Source organism: Mustelus asterias, chromosome 16 (assembly GCF_964213995.1).
Source record: "Mustelus asterias chromosome 16, sMusAst1.hap1.1, whole genome shotgun sequence".
NCBI lineage: Eukaryota > Metazoa > Chordata > Chondrichthyes > Carcharhiniformes > Triakidae > Mustelus > Mustelus asterias.
The window spans coordinates 98,628,472-98,643,885 of NC_135816.1; the positions used below are offsets into that span (position 1 = coordinate 98,628,472).

Consider the following 15,414-nt stretch of genomic DNA (forward strand, 5'->3'; position numbering starts at 1 on the left):
ATTCCTTTTTGCTCTTGGGGCTAAAGGGATCCAGGGGTATGGGAGGAAGGGGGATCACGATTTGATGATCAGCCATGATCAAAATGAATGGCGGAACAGTCTCGGAGGGCCGGACGACCCTTCTAGCTTCTATATTTCCATGTCGAGATGGTGCTTCCTGACGGAATGCCACCCTGACTCGAAGCGATGTCTTTGTTCTCACTCGGCAAATGCTGAGATTTTCAAGACATTTTCTATTTTACTTTTATGTCTTTACTAAAGCTAAGTGGATGCGACTCATGCCCCTATTTCTCATGCACTGACAGACATCAACAAACACGATTATCGTTGCTTTGGAGTACATGGAGGCCAGATTCGCCAGCAACTTTCTTCTTTTTACTGGGGACTTAGGAGACTGATCTGCAGTGTTAAAACTGTTAAATCTGCGAAACCATTTCAGCCTATTCCTGGGCAATGGGAACATGCTGCCGAATGAAGTGTTCATTGACAATCCAATTTCTTGTTCACGGATGACTTGCTGGAAACAGAGACCACAGTTTTGGGACTCAAATGGATTAAAGCTACGGCAAATCATTTGTCAACGATGTACATATGAACAAAAGTCGTCGTGAATAGTTTGAAGATCAGTGCAGAGAGAACAAGAGTCAATGTTTAGATAGAACCGCCACGTGCTTGATGGCCCGAACAGACTCGATGTGCCAAAGGGACACTTTCTGCTGCAGAATGCAGGACACTGAAACTGGTGGTCCTCAGAGAGATGGTGATGTACTTCAAATTGTACAACGTGAAATGCAGAAACAAGTACCACGGAGAATTGAACTCAGGAATATCAGCCTACTGGACAAGTGCATGAACGACCTGGACCACCGTTGACTTACTTTTGGACGCAATATAGGAACGAGAGAGGCAGCACGTAAAGTGGGGATGATTTGATAAGGACGTTGTGATGCCTATTCGATGAAATTCTCAGCACGACTTGAATTTTGGACATTGAGAAAGTGAGGCGAAATACTCATCTTGAATTTAACGTGGATAACATGACTCTTCCCAAGCCACTTGAAAAAATGAACTCTCTTCCAAGCTTCTCTCCTCTCGAGCGCGGACAGTTGAACGGAGGGAAACGATGGGCAGCCAGGATCCCGGATAGCTCAGTCGGTAGAGCATCAGACTTTTAATCTGAGGGTCCAGGGTTCAAGTCCCTATTCGGGCGCAGCTGATCTTCAAACCTGAACGCAACTGTTTGAGATGTTGTTCAATTTCGCTTCACTTTAACCAATTCCTCACACGCGATTGACAATTGCAGAAGTCGCCACCAGCAAAATTCTCCTATTTTCATCGGTGCTTCATGGCCGGCACAGCCAAAATGCGTCTCTGGTCTTCTTTTCCTGCTGTCGAACTGTATGACTGTCAAGTTGCGGCGTCTCACAGCAAGAGTGAGTTTGTTGCAAAACGGCGAAACGACACGCACACGAAGGTGCCGCTCAGATTCGAACTCAGGATCTCCTGTTTACTAGACAGGCGCTTTAACCAACTAAGCCACGGCGCCAATGAAACGCTGTCAGCAGCATTACAATTTGTAGATGAAAAACAATGCAACCGACCGTGGCCCCTGCAATCTGAAACAAAAGCAGAAACGCTGGAAAATCACAGCAGGTCTGACAGCATCTGGGCACAGAGAACAGAAGCAACGTTTCCGGACATTTCTTCAACCACAGGGTGCTGAATGAGTTGAATTCACTACCACACAATTTAATTGAAGTCAAACTTTGTTTGATTTCAAGAAGAAATTCCTTTTTGCTCTTGGGGCTAAAGGGATCCAGGGGTATGGGAGGAAGGGGAATCACGATTTGATGATCAGCCATGATCAAAATGAATGGCGGAACAGTCTCGGAGGGCCGGACGACCCTTCTAGCTTCTATATTTCCATGTCGAGATGGTGCTTCCTGACGGAATGCCACCCTGACTCGAAGCGATGTCTTTGTTCTCACTCGGCAAATGCTGAGATTTTCAAGACATTTTCCATTTTACTTTTATGTCTTTACTAAAGCTAAGTGGATGCTACTCATGCCCCTATTTCTCATGCACTGACAGACATCAACAAACACGATTATCGTTGCTTTGGAGAACATGGAGGCCAGATTCGCCAGCAACTTTCTTCTTTTAACTGGCTACTTAGGTGACTGACCTGCAGTGTTAAAACTGTTAAATCTGCGAAACCATTTCAGCCTATTCCTGGGCAATGGGAACATGCTGCCGAATGAAGTGTTACTTGACAATCCAATTTCCTTTTCACGGATGGCTTGCTGGAAATAGAGAACACAGTTTTGGAAATCAATTTGATTAAAGCTGCGGCAAATCATTTGTCAACGATGTACATATGAACAAAAGTCGTCGTTAATAGTTTGAAGATCTGTGCAGAGAGAACAAGAGTCAATGTTTAGATAGAACCGACACGTGCTTGATGGTCCGAACAGACTCGATGTGCCAAATGGACACTTTATCCTGCAGAATGCAGGACACTGAAATTGGTGGTCCTCAGAGAGATGGTGATTTACTTCAAACTGTACAACGTGAAATGCAGAAACAAGTACCACGGAGAATTGAACTCAGGAATATCAGCCGACTAGACAAGTGCATGAACGACCAGGACCACCGTTGACTTACTTTTGGACGCAATATAGGAACGAGAGAGGAAGCACGTAAAGTGGGGATGATTTGATAAGGACGTTGTGGTGCCAAATCGATGAAATTCTAAGCACGACTTGAATTTTGGACATTGAGAAAGTGAGGCGAAATAGTCATCTTGAATTTAACGTGGATAACATGACACTTCCCAAGCCAATTGAAAAAATGAACTCTCTTCCAAGCTTCTCTCCTCGAGAGCGCGGCCAGTTGAACGGAGGGAAACGAGTAGCAGTCAGGAGCCCGGATAGCTCAGTCGGTAGAGCATCAGACTTTTAATCTGAGGGTCCAGGGTTCAAGTCCCTGTTCGGGCGTAGCTTATCTTCAAACCTGAACGCAACTGTTTGAGATGTGGTTCAATTTCGCTTCACTTGAACCAATTCCTCACACGCGATTGACAATGGCAGAAGTCGCCACGAGCAAAATTCTCCTGTTTTCATCGGTGCTTCATGGCCGGCACAGCCAAAATGCGTCTCTGGTCTTCTTTTCCTGCTGTCGAACTGTATGGCTGTCGAACTGTATGACTGTCAAGTTGCGGCGTCTCACAGCAAGAGTGAGTTTGTTGCAAAACGGCGAAACGACACGTACGCGAAGGTGCCGCGGAGATTCGAACTCAGGATCTCCTGTTTACTAGACAGGCGCTTTAACCAACTAAGCCACGGCGCCAATGAAACGCTGCAACCAGCATTACAATTTGTAGATGAAAAACAATGCAATCGACCGTGGCCCCTGCAATCTGAAACAAAAGCAGAAACGCTGGAAAATCACAGCAGGTCTGACAGCATCTGGGCACAGAGAACAGAAGCAACGTTTCGGGACATTTCTTCAACCACAGGGTGCTGAATGAGTTGAATTCACTACCACACAATTTAATTGAAGTCAAACTTTGTTTGATTTCAAGAAGAAATTCCTTTTTGCTCTTGGGGCTAAAGGGATCCAGGGGTATGGGAGGAAGGGGGATCACGATTTGATGATCAGCCATGATCAAAATGAATGGCGGAACAGTCTCGGAGGGCCGGACGACCCTTCTAGCTTCTATATTTCCATGTCGAGATGGTGCTTCCTGACGGAATGCCACCCTGACTCGAAGCGATGTCTTTGTTCTCACTCGGCAAATGCTGAGATTTTCAAGACATTTTCTATTTTACTTTTATGTCTTTACTAAAGCTAAGTGGATGCTACTCATGCCCCTATTTCTCATGCACTGACAGACATCAACAAACACGATTATCGTTGCTTTGGAGTACATGGAGGCCAGATTCGCCAGCAACTTTCTTCTTTTTACTGGGTACTTAGGAGACTGATCTGCAGTGTTAAAACTGTTAAATCTGCGAAACCATTTCAGCCTATTCCTGGGCATTGGGAACATGCTGCCGAATGAAGTGTTCATTGACAATCCAATTTCTTGTTCACGGATGACTTGCTGGAAACAGACCACAGTTTTGGGACTCAAATGGATTAAAGCTACGGCAAATCATTTGTCAACGATGTACATATGAACAAAAGTCGTCGTGAATAGTTTGAAGATCAGTGCAGAGAGAACAAGAGTCAATGTTTAGATAGAACCGCCACGTGCTTGATGGCCCGAACAGACTCGATGTGCCAAAGGGACACTTTCTGCTGCAGAATGCAGGACACTGAAACAGGTGGTCCTCAGAGAGATGGTGATGTACTTCAAATTGTACAACGTGAAATGCAGAAACAAGTACCACGGATAATTGAACTCAGGAATATCAGCCTACTGGACAAGTGCATGAACGACCTGGACCACCGTTGACTTACTTTTGGACGCAATAAAGGAACGAGAGAGGCAGCACGTAAAGTGGGGATGATTTGATAAGGACGTTGTGATGCCTATTCGATGAAATTCTCAGCACGACTTGAATTTTGGACATTGAGAAAGTGAGGCGAAATACTCATCTTGAATTTAACGTGGATAACATGACTCTTCCCAAGCCACTTGAAAAAATGAACTCTCTTCCAAGCTTCTCTCCTCTCGAGCGCGGACAGTTGAACGGAGGGAAACGATTGGCAGTCAGGATCCCGGATAGCTCAGTCGGTAGAGCACCAGACTTTTAATCTGAGGGTCCAGGGTTCAAGTTCCTATTCGGGCGTCGCTGATCTTCAAACCTGAACGCAACTGTTTGAGATGTGGTTCAATTTCGCTTCACTTCAACCAATTCCTCACACGCGATTGACGATTGCAGAGGTAGCCACCAGCAAAATTCACCTATTTTCATCGGTGCTTAATGGCCGGCACAGCCAAAATGCGTCTCTGGTCTTCATTTCCTGCTGTCGAACTGTATGACTGTCAAGTTGCGGCGTCTCACAGCAAGAGTGAGTTTGTTGCAAAACGGCGAAACGACACGCACGTGCCGCTGAGATTCGAACTCAGGATCTCCTGTTTACAAGACAGGCGCTTTAACCAACTAAGCCACGGCGCCAATGAAACGCTGTCAGCAGCATTACAATTTGGAGATGAAAAACAATGCAACCGACCGTGGCCCCTGCAATCTGAAACAAAAGCAGAAACGCTGGAAAATCACAGCAGGTCTGACAGCATCTGGGCACAGAGAACAGAAGCAACGTTTCCGGACATTTCTTCAACCACAGGGTGCTGAATGAGTTGAATTCACTACCACACAATTTAATTGAAGTCAAACTTTGTTTGATTTCAAGAAGAAATTACTTTTTGCTCTTGGGGCTAAAGGGATCCAGGGGTATGGGAGGAAGGGGAATCACGATTTGATGATCAGCCATGATCAAAATGAATGGCGGAACAGTCTCGGAGGGCCGGACGACCCTTCTAGCTTCTATATTTCCATGTCGAGATGGTGCTTCCTGACGGAATGCCACCCTGACTCGAAGCGATGTCTTTGTTCTCACTCGGCAAATGCTGAGATTTTCAAGACATTTTCCATTTTACTTTTATGTCTTTACTAAAGCTAAGTGGATGCTACTCATGCCCCTATTTCTCATGCACTGACAGACATCAACAAACACGATTATCGTTGCTTTGGAGTACATGGAGGCCAGATTCGCCAGCAACTTTCTTCTTTTAACTGGCTACTTAGGTGACTGATCTGCAGTGTTAAAACTGTTAAATCTGCGAAACCATTTCAGCCTATTCCTGGGCAATGGGAACATGCTGCCGAATGAAGTGTTACTTGACAATCCAATTTCCTTTTCACGGATGGCTTGCTGGAAATAGAGAACACAGTTTTGGAAATCAATTTGATTAAAGCTGCGGCAAATCATTTGTCAACGATGTACATATGAACAAAAGTCGTCGTTAATAGTTTGAAGATCTGTGCAGAGAGAACAAGAGTCAATGTTTAGATAGAACCGACACGTGCTTGATGGTCCGAACAGACTCGATGTGCCAAATGGACACTTTATCGTGCAGAATGCAGGACACTGAAATTGGTGGTCCTCAGAGAGATGGTGATTTACTTCAAACTGTACAACGTGAAATGCAGAAACAAGTACCACGGAGAATTGAACTCAGGAATATCAGCCGACTAGACAAGTGCATGAACGACCAGGACCACCGTTGACTTACTTTTGGACGCAAGAGAGGAACGAGAGAGGAAGCACGTAAAGTGGGGATGATTTGATAAGGACGTTGTGGTGCCAAATCGATGAAATTCTAAGCACGACTTGAATTTTGGACATTGAGAAAGTGAGGCGAAATAGTCATCTTGAATTTAACGTGGATAACATGACACTTCCCAAGCCAATTGAAAAAATGAACTCTCTTCCAAGCTTCTCTCCTCGAGAGCGCGGCCAGTTGAACGGAGGGAAACGAGTAGCAGTCAGGAGCCCGGATAGCTCAGTCGGTAGAGCATCAGACTTTTAATCTGAGGGTCCAGGGTTCAAGTCCCTGTTCGGGCGTAGCTTATCTTCAAACCTGAACGCAACTGTTTGAGATGTGGTTCAATTTCGCTTCACTTTAACCAATTCCTCACACGCGATTGACAATGGGAGAAGTCGCCACGAGCAAAATTCTCCTATTTTCATCGGTGCTTCATGGCCGGCACAGCCAAAATGCGTCTCTGGTCTTCTTTTCCTGCTGTCGAACTGAATGACTGTCAAGTTGCGGCGTCTCACAGCAAGAGTGAGTTTGTTGCAAAACGGCGAAACGACACGTACGCGAAGGTGCCGCGGAGATCCGAACTCAGGATCTCCTGTTTACTAGACAGGCGCTTTAACCAACTAAGCCACGGCGCCAATGAAACGCTGTCAGCAGCATTACAATTTGGAGATGAAAAACAATGCAACCGACCGTGGCCCCTGCAATCTGAAACAAAAGTAGAAACGCTGGAAAATCACAGCAGGTCTGACAGCATCTGGGCACAGAGAACAGAAGCAACGTTTCCGGACATTTCTTCAACCACAGGGTGCTGAATGAGTTGAATTCACTACCACACAATTTAATTGAAGTCAAACTTTGTTTGATTTCAAGAAGAAATTCCTTTTTGCTCTTGGGGCTAAAGGGATCCAGGGGTATGGGAGGAAGGGGGATCACGATTTGATGATCAGCCATGATCAAAATGAATGGCGGAACAGTCTCGGAGGGCCGGACGACCCTTCTAGCTTCTATATTTCCATGTCGAGATGGTGCTTCCTGACGGAATGCCACCCTGACTCGAAGCGATGTCTTTGTTCTCACTCGGCAAATGCTGAGATTTTCAAGACATTTTCTATTTTACTTTTATGTCTTTACTAAAGCTAAGTGGATGCTACTCATGCCCCTATTTCTCATGCACTGACAGACATCAACAAACACGATTATCGTTGCTTTGGAGTACATGGAGGCCAGATTCGCCAGCAACTTTCTTCTTTTTACTGGGTACTTAGGAGACTGATCTGCAGTGTTAAAACTGTTAAATCTGCGAAACCATTTCAGCCTATTCCTGGGCAATGGGAACATGCTGCCGAATGAAGTGTTCATTGACAATCCAATTTCTTGTTCACGGATGACTTGCTGGAAACAGAGACCACAGTTTTGGGACTCAAATGGATTAAAGCTACGTCAAATCATTTGTCAACGATGTACATATGAACAAAAGTCGTCGTGAATAGTTTGAAGATCAGTGCAGAGAGAACAAGAGTCAATGTTTAGATAGAACCGCCACGTGCTTGATGGCCCGAACAGACTCGATGTGCCAAAGGGACACTTTCTGCTGCAGAATGCAGGACACTGAAACTGGTGGTCCTCAGAGAGATGGTGATTTACTTCAAACTGTACAACGTGAAATGCAGAAACAAGTACCACGGAGAATTGAACTCAGGAATATCAGCCTACTGGACAAGTGCATGAACGACCTGGACCACCGTTGACTTACTTTTGGACGCAATAAAGGAACGAGAGAGGAAGCACGTAAAGTGGGGATGATTTGATAAGGACGTTGTGGTGCCAAATCGATGAAATTCTAAGCACGACTTGAATTTTGGACATTGAGAAAGTGAGGCGAAATAGTCATCTTGAATTTAACGTGGATAACATGACACTTCCCAAGCCAATTGAAAAAATGAACTCTCTTCCAAGCTTCTCTCCTCTCGAGCGCGGACAGTTGAACGGAGGGAAACGAGTAGCAGTCAGGAGCCCGGATAGCTCAGTCGGTAGAGCATCAGACTTTTAATCTGAGGGTCCAGGGTTCAAGTCCCTGTTCGGGCGTAGCTTATCTTCAAACCTGAACGCAACTGTTTGAGATGTGGTTCAATTTCGCTTCACTTTAACCAATTCCTCACACGCGATTGACAATGGGAGAAGTCGCCACTAGCAAAATTCTCCTATTTTCATCGGTGCTTCATGGCCGGCACAGCCAAAATGCGTCTCTGGTCTTCTTTTCCTGCTGTCGAACTGTATGACTGTCAAGTTGCGGCGTCTCACAGCAAGAGTGAGTTTGTTGCAAAACGGCGAAACGACACGTACACGAAGGTGCCGCGGGGATTCGAACTCAGGATCTCCTGTTTACTAGACAGGCGCTTTAACCAACTAAGCCACGGCGCCAATGGAACGCTGCAACCAGCATTACAATTTGTAGATGAAAAACAATGCAACCGACCGTGGCCCCTGCAATCTGAAACAAAAGCAGAAACGCTGGAAAATCACAGCAGGTCTGACAGCATCTGGGCACAGAGAACAGAAGCAACGTTTCGGGACATTTCTTCAACAACAGGGTGCTGAATGAGTTGAATTCACTACCACACAATTTAATTGAAGTCAAACTTTGTTTGATTTCAAGAAGAAATTACTTTTTGCTCTTGGGGCTAAAGGGATCCAGGGGTATGGGAGGAAGGGGGATCACGATTTGATGATCAGCCATGATCAAAATGAATGGCGGAACAGTCTCGGAGGGCCGGACGACCCTTCTAGCTTCTATATTTCCATGTCGAGATGGTGCTTCCTGACGGAATGCCACCCTGACTCGAAGCGATGTCTTTGTTCTCACTCGGCAAATGCTGAGATTTTCAAGACATTTTCTATTTTACTTTTATGTCTTTACTAAAGCTAAGTGGATGCTACTCATGCCCCTATTTCTCATGCACTGACAGACAGCAACAAACACGATTATCGTTGCTTTGGAGTACATGGAGGCCAGATTCGCCAGCAACTTTCTTCTTTTTACTGGGTACTTAGGAGACTGATCTGCAGTGTTAAAACTGTTAAATCTGCGAAACCATTTCAGCCTATTCCTGGGCAATGGGAACATGCTGCCGAATGAAGTGTTCATTGACAATCCAATTTCTTGTTCACGGATGACTTGCTGGAAACAGAGACCACAGTTTTGGGACTCAAATGGATTAAAGCTACGGCAAATCATTTGTCAACGATGTACATATGAACAAAAGTCGTCGTGAATAGTTTGAAGATCAGTGCAGAGAGAACAAGAGTCAATGTTTAGATAGAACCGCCACGTGCTTGATGGCCCGAACAGACTCGATGTGCCAAAGGGACACTTTCTGCTGCAGAATGCAGGACACTGAAACTGGTGGTCCTCAGAGAGATGGTGATGTACTTCAAATTGTACAACGTGAAATGCAGAAACAAGTACCACGGAGAATTGAACTCAGGAATATCAGCCTTCTGGACAAGTGCATGAACGACCTGGACCACCGTTGACTTACTTTTGGACGCAATAAAGGAACGAGAGAGGCAGCACGTAAAGTGGGGCTGATTTGATAAGGACGTTGTGATGCCTATTCGATGAAATTCTCAGCACGACTTGAATTTTGGACATTGAGAAAGTGAGGCGAAATACTCACCTTGAATTTAACGTGGATAACATGACTCTTCCCAAGCCACTTGAAAAAATGAACTCTCTTCCAAGCTTCTCTCCTCTCGAGCGCGGACAGTTGAACGGAGGGAAACGATTGGCCGTCAGGATCCCGGATAGCTCAGTCGGTAGAGCATCAGACTTTTAATCTGAGGGTCCAGGGTTCAAGTCCCTATTCGGGCGTAGCTGATCTTCAAACCTGAACGCAACTATTTGAGATGTCGTTCAATTTCGCTTCACTTTCACCAATTTCTCACACGCGATTGACGATTGCAGAGGGAGCCACCAGCAAAATTCACCTATTTTCATCGGTGCTTAATGGCCGGCACAGCCAAAATGCGTCTCTGGTCTTCTTTTCCTGCTGTCGAACTGTATGACTGTCAAGTTGCGGCGTCTCACAGCAAGAGTGAGTTTGTTGCAAAACGGCGAAACGACACGTACACGAAGGTGCCGCTGAGATTCGAACTCAGGATCTCCTGTTTACTAGACAGGCGCTTTAACCAACTAAGCCACGGCGCCAATGAAACGCTGTCAGCAGCATTACAATTTGTAGATGAAAAACAATGCAACCGACCGTGGCCCCTGCAATCTGAAACAAAAGTAGAAACGCTGGAAAATCACAGCAGGTCTGACAGCATCTGGGCACAGAGAACAGAAGCAACGTTTCCGGACATTTCTTCAACCACAGGGTGCTGAATGAGTTGAATTCACTACCACACAATTTAATTGAAGTCAAACTTTGTTTGATTTCAAGAAGAAATTCCTTTTTGCTCTTGGGGCTAAAGGGATCCAGGGGTATGGGAGGAAGGGGAATCACGATTTGATGATCAGCCATGATCAAAATGAATGGCGGAACAGTCTCGGAGGGCCGGACGACCCTTCTAGCTTCTATATTTCCATGTCGAGATGGTGCTTCCTGACGGAATGCCACCCTGACTCGAAGCGATGTCTTTGTTCTCACTCGGCAAATGCTGAGATTTTCAAGACATTTTCCATTTTACTTTTATGTCTTTACTAAAGCTAAGTGGATGCTACTCATGCCCCTATTTCTCATGCACTGACAGACAGCAACAAACACGATTATCGTTGCTTTGGAGTACATGGAGGCCAGATTCGCCAGCAACTTTCTTCTTTTAACTGGCTACTTAGGTGACTGATCTGCAGTGTTAAAACTGTTAAATCTGCGAAACCATTTCAGCCTATTCCTGGGCAATGGGAACATGCTGCCGAATGAAGTGTTCATTGACAATCCAATTTCTTGTTCACGGATGACTTGATGGAAACAGAGACCACAGTTTTGGGACTCAAATGGATTAAAGCTACGGCAAATCATTTGTCAACGATGTACATATGAACAAAAGTCGTCGTGAATAGTTTGAAGATCAGTGCAGAGAGAACAAGAGTCAATGTTTAGATAGAACCGCCACGTGCTTGATGGCCCGAACAGACTCGATGTGCCAAAGGGACACTTTCTGCTGCAGAATGCAGGACACTGAAACTGGTGGTCCTCAGAGAGATGGTGATGTACTTCAAATTGTACAACGTGAAATGCAGAAACAAGTACCACGGAGAATTGAACTCAGGAATATCAGCCTACTGGACAAGTGCATGAACGACCTGGACCACCGTTGACTTACTTTTGGACGCAATATGGGAACGAGAGAGGCAGCACGGAATGTGGGGATGATTTGATAATGACGTTGTGATGCCAAATCGATGAAATTCTAAGCACGACTTGAATTTTGGACATTGAGAAAGTGAGGCGAAATAGTCATCTTGAATTTAACGTGGATAACATGACACTTGCCAAGCCAATTGGAAAAATGAACTCTCTTCCAAGCTTCTCTCCTCTCGAGCGCGGACAGTTGAACGGAGGGAAACGAATGGTAGCCAGGAGCCCGGATAGCTCAGTCGGTAGAGCATCAGACTTTTAATCTGAGGGTCCAGGGTTCATGTCTCTGTTCGGGCGTAGCTTATATTCAAACCTGAACGCAACTCTCTGAGATGTCGTTCAATTTCGCTTCACTTTAACCAATTTCTCACACGCGATTGACGATTGCAGAGGTCGCCACCAGCAAAATTCACCTATTTTCATCGGTGCTTCATGGCCGGCACAGCCAAAATGCGTCTCTGGTCTTCTTTTCCTGCTGTCGAACAGTATGACTGTCAAGTTGCGGCGTCTCACAGCAAGAGTGAGTTTGTTGTAAAACGGCGAAACGCCACGTACACGAAGGTGCCGCTGAGATCCGAACTCAGGATCTCCTTTTTACTAGACAGGCGCTTTAACCAACTCAGCCACGGCACCAATGGAACGCTGCAAGCAGCATTACAATTTGTAGATGAAAAACAATGCAACCGACCGTGGCCCCTGCAATCTGAAACAAAAGCAGAAACGCTGGAAAATCACAGCTGGTCTGACAGCATCTGGGGACAGAGAACAGAAGCAACGTTTCCGGACATTTCTTCAACCACAGGGTGCTGAATGAGTTGAATTCACTACCACACAATTTAATTGAAGTCAAACTTTGTTTGATTTCAAGAAGAAATTACTTTTTACTTTTGGGGCTAAAGGGATCCAGGGGCTAGGAGGAAGGAGAATCACGATTTGATGATCAGCCATGATCAAAATGAATGGCGGAACAGTCTCGGAGGGCCGGACGACCCTTCTAGCTTCTATATTTCCATGTCGAGATGGTGCTTCCTGACGGAATGCCACCCTGACTCGAAGCGATGTCTTTGTTCTCACTCGGCAAATGCTGAGATTTTCAGGACATTTTCTATTTTACTTTTATGTCTTTACTAAAGCTAAGTGGATGCTACTCATGCCCCTATTTCTCATGCACTGACAGACATCAACAAACACGATTATCGTTGCTTTGGAGTACATGGAGGCCAGATTCGCCAGCAACTTTCTTCTTTGAACTGGGTACTTAGGAGACTGATCTGCAGTGTTAAAACTGTTAAATCTGCGAAACCATTTCAGCCTATTCCTGGGCAATGGGAACATGCTGCCGAATGAACTGTTCATTGACAATCCAATTTCTTGTTCACGGATGACTTGCTGGAAACAGAGAACACAGTTCTGGAAATCAATTTGATTAAAGCTGCGGCAAATCATTTGTCAACGATGTACATATGAACAAAAGTCGTCGTGAATAGTTTGAAGATCAGTGCAGAGAGAACAAGAGTCAATGTTTAGATAGAACCGCCACGTGCTTGATGGCCCGAACAGACTCGATGTGCCAAAGGGACACTTTCTGCTGCAGAATGCAGGACACTGAAACTGGTGGTCCTCAGAGAGATGGTGATGTACTTCAAATTGTACAACGTGAAATGCAGAAACAAGTACCACGGAGAATTGAACTCAGGAATATCAGCCTACTGGACAAGTGCATGAACGACCTGGACCACCGTTGACTTACTTTTGGACGCAATATCGGAACGAGAGAGGCAGCACGTAAAGTGGGGATGATTTGATAAGGACGTTGTGATGCCTATTCGATGAAATTCTCAGCACGACTTGAATTTTGGACATTGAGAAAGTGAGGCGAAATACTCATCTTGAATTTAACGTGGATAACATGACTCTTCCCAAGCCACTTGAAAAAATGAACTCTCTTCCAAGCTTCTCTCCTCTCGAGCGCGGACAGTTGAACGGAGGGAAACGATTGGCCGTCAGGATCCCGGATAGCTCAGTCGGTAGAGCATCAGACTTTTAATCTGAGGGTCCAGGGTTCAAGTCCCTATTCGGGCGTAGCTGATCTTCAAACCTGAACGCAACTATTTGAGATGTCGTTCAATTTCGCTTCACTTTCACCAATTTCTCACACGCGATTGACGATTGCAGAGGGAGCCACCAGCAAAATTCACCTATTTTCATCGGTGCTTCATGGCCGGCACAGCCAAAATGCGTCTCTGGTCTTCTTTTCCTGCTGTCGAACTGTATGACTGTCAAGTTGCGGCGTCTCACAGCAAGAGTGAGTTTGTTGCAAAACGGCGAAACGACACGTACACGAAGGTGCCGCTGAGATTCGAACTCAGGATCTCCTGTTTACTAGACAGGCGCTTTAACCAACTAAGCCACGGCGCCAATGAAACGCTGTCAGCAGCATTACAATTTGTAGATGAAAAACAATGCAACCGACCGTGGCCCCTGCAATCTGAAACAAAAGTAGAAACGCTGGAAAATCACAGCAGGTCTGACAGCATCTGGGCACAGAGAACAGAAGCAACGTTTCCGGACATTTCTTCAACCACAGGGTGCTGAATGAGTTGAATTCACTACCACACAATTTAATTGAAGTCAAACTTTGTTTGATTTCAAGAAGAAATTCCTTTTTGCTCTTGGGGCTAAAGGGATCCAGGGGTATGGGAGGAAGGGGAATCACGATTTGATGATCAGCCATGATCAAAATGAATGGCGGAACAGTCTCGGAGGGCCGGACGACCCTTCTAGCTTCTATATTTCCATGTCGAGATGGTGCTTCCTGACGGAATGCCACCCTGACTCGAAGCGATGTCTTTGTTCTCACTCGGCAAATGCTGAGATTTTCAAGACATTTTCCATTTTACTTTTATGTCTTTACTAAAGCTAAGTGGATGCTACTCATGCCCCTATTTCTCATGCACTGACAGACAGCAACAAACACGATTATCGTTGCTTTGGAGTACATGGAGGCCAGATTCGCCAGCAACTTTCTTCTTTTAACTGGCTACTTAGGTGACTGATCTGCAGTGTTAAAACTGTTAAATCTGCGAAACCATTTCAGCCTATTCCTGGGCAATGGGAACATGCTGCCGAATGAAGTGTTCATTGACAATCCAATTTCTTGTTCACGGATGACTTGATGGAAACAGAGACCACAGTTTTGGGACTCAAATGGATTAAAGCTACGGCAAATCATTTGTCAACGATGTACATATGAACAAAAGTCGTCGTGAATAGTTTGAAGATCAGTGCAGAGAGAACAAGAGTCAATGTTTAGATAGAACCGCCACGTGCTTGATGGCCCGAACAGACTCGATGTGCCAAAGGGACACTTTCTGCTGCAGAATGCAGGACACTGAAACTGGTGGTCCTCAGAGAGATGGTGATGTACTTCAAATTGTACAACGTGAAATGCAGAAACAAGTACCACGGAGAATTGAACTCAGGAATATCAGCCTACTGGACAAGTGCATGAACGACCTGGACCACCGTTGACTTACTTTTGGACGCAATATCGGAACGAGAGAGGCAGCACGTAAAGTGGGGATGATTTGATAAGGACGTTGTGATGCCTATTCGATGAAATTCTCAGCACGACTTGAATTTTGGACATTGAGAAAGTGAGGCGAAATACTCATCTTGAATTTAACGTGGATAACATGACTCTTCCCAAGCCACTTGAAAAAATGAACTCTCTTCCAAGCTTCTCTCCTCTCGAGCGCGGACAGTTGAACGGAGGGA

The 15,414-nt window shown here is 45.4% G+C and overlaps 16 non-coding genes across 16 annotated transcripts; 8 read left to right on the plus strand and 8 right to left on the minus strand.

Moving 5' to 3' along the window:
• Positions 1-1,137: 1,137 nt before the first annotated feature.
• Positions 1,138-1,210, plus strand: trnak-uuu (transfer RNA lysine (anticodon UUU)). The gene has a single exon. It is a non-coding gene; the product is annotated as a tRNA-Lys (tRNA).
• A 262-nt stretch (positions 1,211-1,472) lies between these two features.
• Positions 1,473-1,546, minus strand: trnat-agu (transfer RNA threonine (anticodon AGU)). Its single transcript has one exon. It is a non-coding gene; the product is annotated as a tRNA-Thr (tRNA).
• A 1,377-nt stretch (positions 1,547-2,923) lies between these two features.
• On the plus strand, positions 2,924-2,996 carry trnak-uuu (transfer RNA lysine (anticodon UUU)). Its single transcript has one exon. It is a non-coding gene; the product is annotated as a tRNA-Lys (tRNA).
• A 278-nt stretch (positions 2,997-3,274) lies between these two features.
• On the minus strand, positions 3,275-3,348 carry trnat-agu (transfer RNA threonine (anticodon AGU)). The gene has a single exon. It is a non-coding gene; the product is annotated as a tRNA-Thr (tRNA).
• A 1,375-nt stretch (positions 3,349-4,723) lies between these two features.
• trnak-uuu (transfer RNA lysine (anticodon UUU)) lies at positions 4,724-4,796 on the plus strand. The gene has a single exon. It is a non-coding gene; the product is annotated as a tRNA-Lys (tRNA).
• Positions 4,797-5,049: 253 nt separating this feature from the next.
• On the minus strand, positions 5,050-5,126 carry trnat-ugu (transfer RNA threonine (anticodon UGU)). The gene has a single exon. It is a non-coding gene; the product is annotated as a tRNA-Thr (tRNA).
• Positions 5,127-6,503: 1,377 nt separating this feature from the next.
• Positions 6,504-6,576, plus strand: trnak-uuu (transfer RNA lysine (anticodon UUU)). The gene has a single exon. It is a non-coding gene; the product is annotated as a tRNA-Lys (tRNA).
• A 262-nt stretch (positions 6,577-6,838) lies between these two features.
• On the minus strand, positions 6,839-6,912 carry trnat-agu (transfer RNA threonine (anticodon AGU)). Its single transcript has one exon. It is a non-coding gene; the product is annotated as a tRNA-Thr (tRNA).
• A 1,377-nt stretch (positions 6,913-8,289) lies between these two features.
• Positions 8,290-8,362, plus strand: trnak-uuu (transfer RNA lysine (anticodon UUU)). Its single transcript has one exon. It is a non-coding gene; the product is annotated as a tRNA-Lys (tRNA).
• A 262-nt stretch (positions 8,363-8,624) lies between these two features.
• trnat-agu (transfer RNA threonine (anticodon AGU)) lies at positions 8,625-8,698 on the minus strand. The gene has a single exon. It is a non-coding gene; the product is annotated as a tRNA-Thr (tRNA).
• Positions 8,699-10,075: 1,377 nt separating this feature from the next.
• trnak-uuu (transfer RNA lysine (anticodon UUU)) lies at positions 10,076-10,148 on the plus strand. Its single transcript has one exon. It is a non-coding gene; the product is annotated as a tRNA-Lys (tRNA).
• Positions 10,149-10,410: 262 nt separating this feature from the next.
• trnat-agu (transfer RNA threonine (anticodon AGU)) lies at positions 10,411-10,484 on the minus strand. Its single transcript has one exon. It is a non-coding gene; the product is annotated as a tRNA-Thr (tRNA).
• A 1,377-nt stretch (positions 10,485-11,861) lies between these two features.
• trnak-uuu (transfer RNA lysine (anticodon UUU)) lies at positions 11,862-11,934 on the plus strand. The gene has a single exon. It is a non-coding gene; the product is annotated as a tRNA-Lys (tRNA).
• Positions 11,935-12,196: 262 nt separating this feature from the next.
• On the minus strand, positions 12,197-12,270 carry trnat-agu (transfer RNA threonine (anticodon AGU)). Its single transcript has one exon. It is a non-coding gene; the product is annotated as a tRNA-Thr (tRNA).
• A 1,376-nt stretch (positions 12,271-13,646) lies between these two features.
• Positions 13,647-13,719, plus strand: trnak-uuu (transfer RNA lysine (anticodon UUU)). The gene has a single exon. It is a non-coding gene; the product is annotated as a tRNA-Lys (tRNA).
• A 262-nt stretch (positions 13,720-13,981) lies between these two features.
• trnat-agu (transfer RNA threonine (anticodon AGU)) lies at positions 13,982-14,055 on the minus strand. The gene has a single exon. It is a non-coding gene; the product is annotated as a tRNA-Thr (tRNA).
• Positions 14,056-15,414: the final 1,359 nt, after the last annotated feature.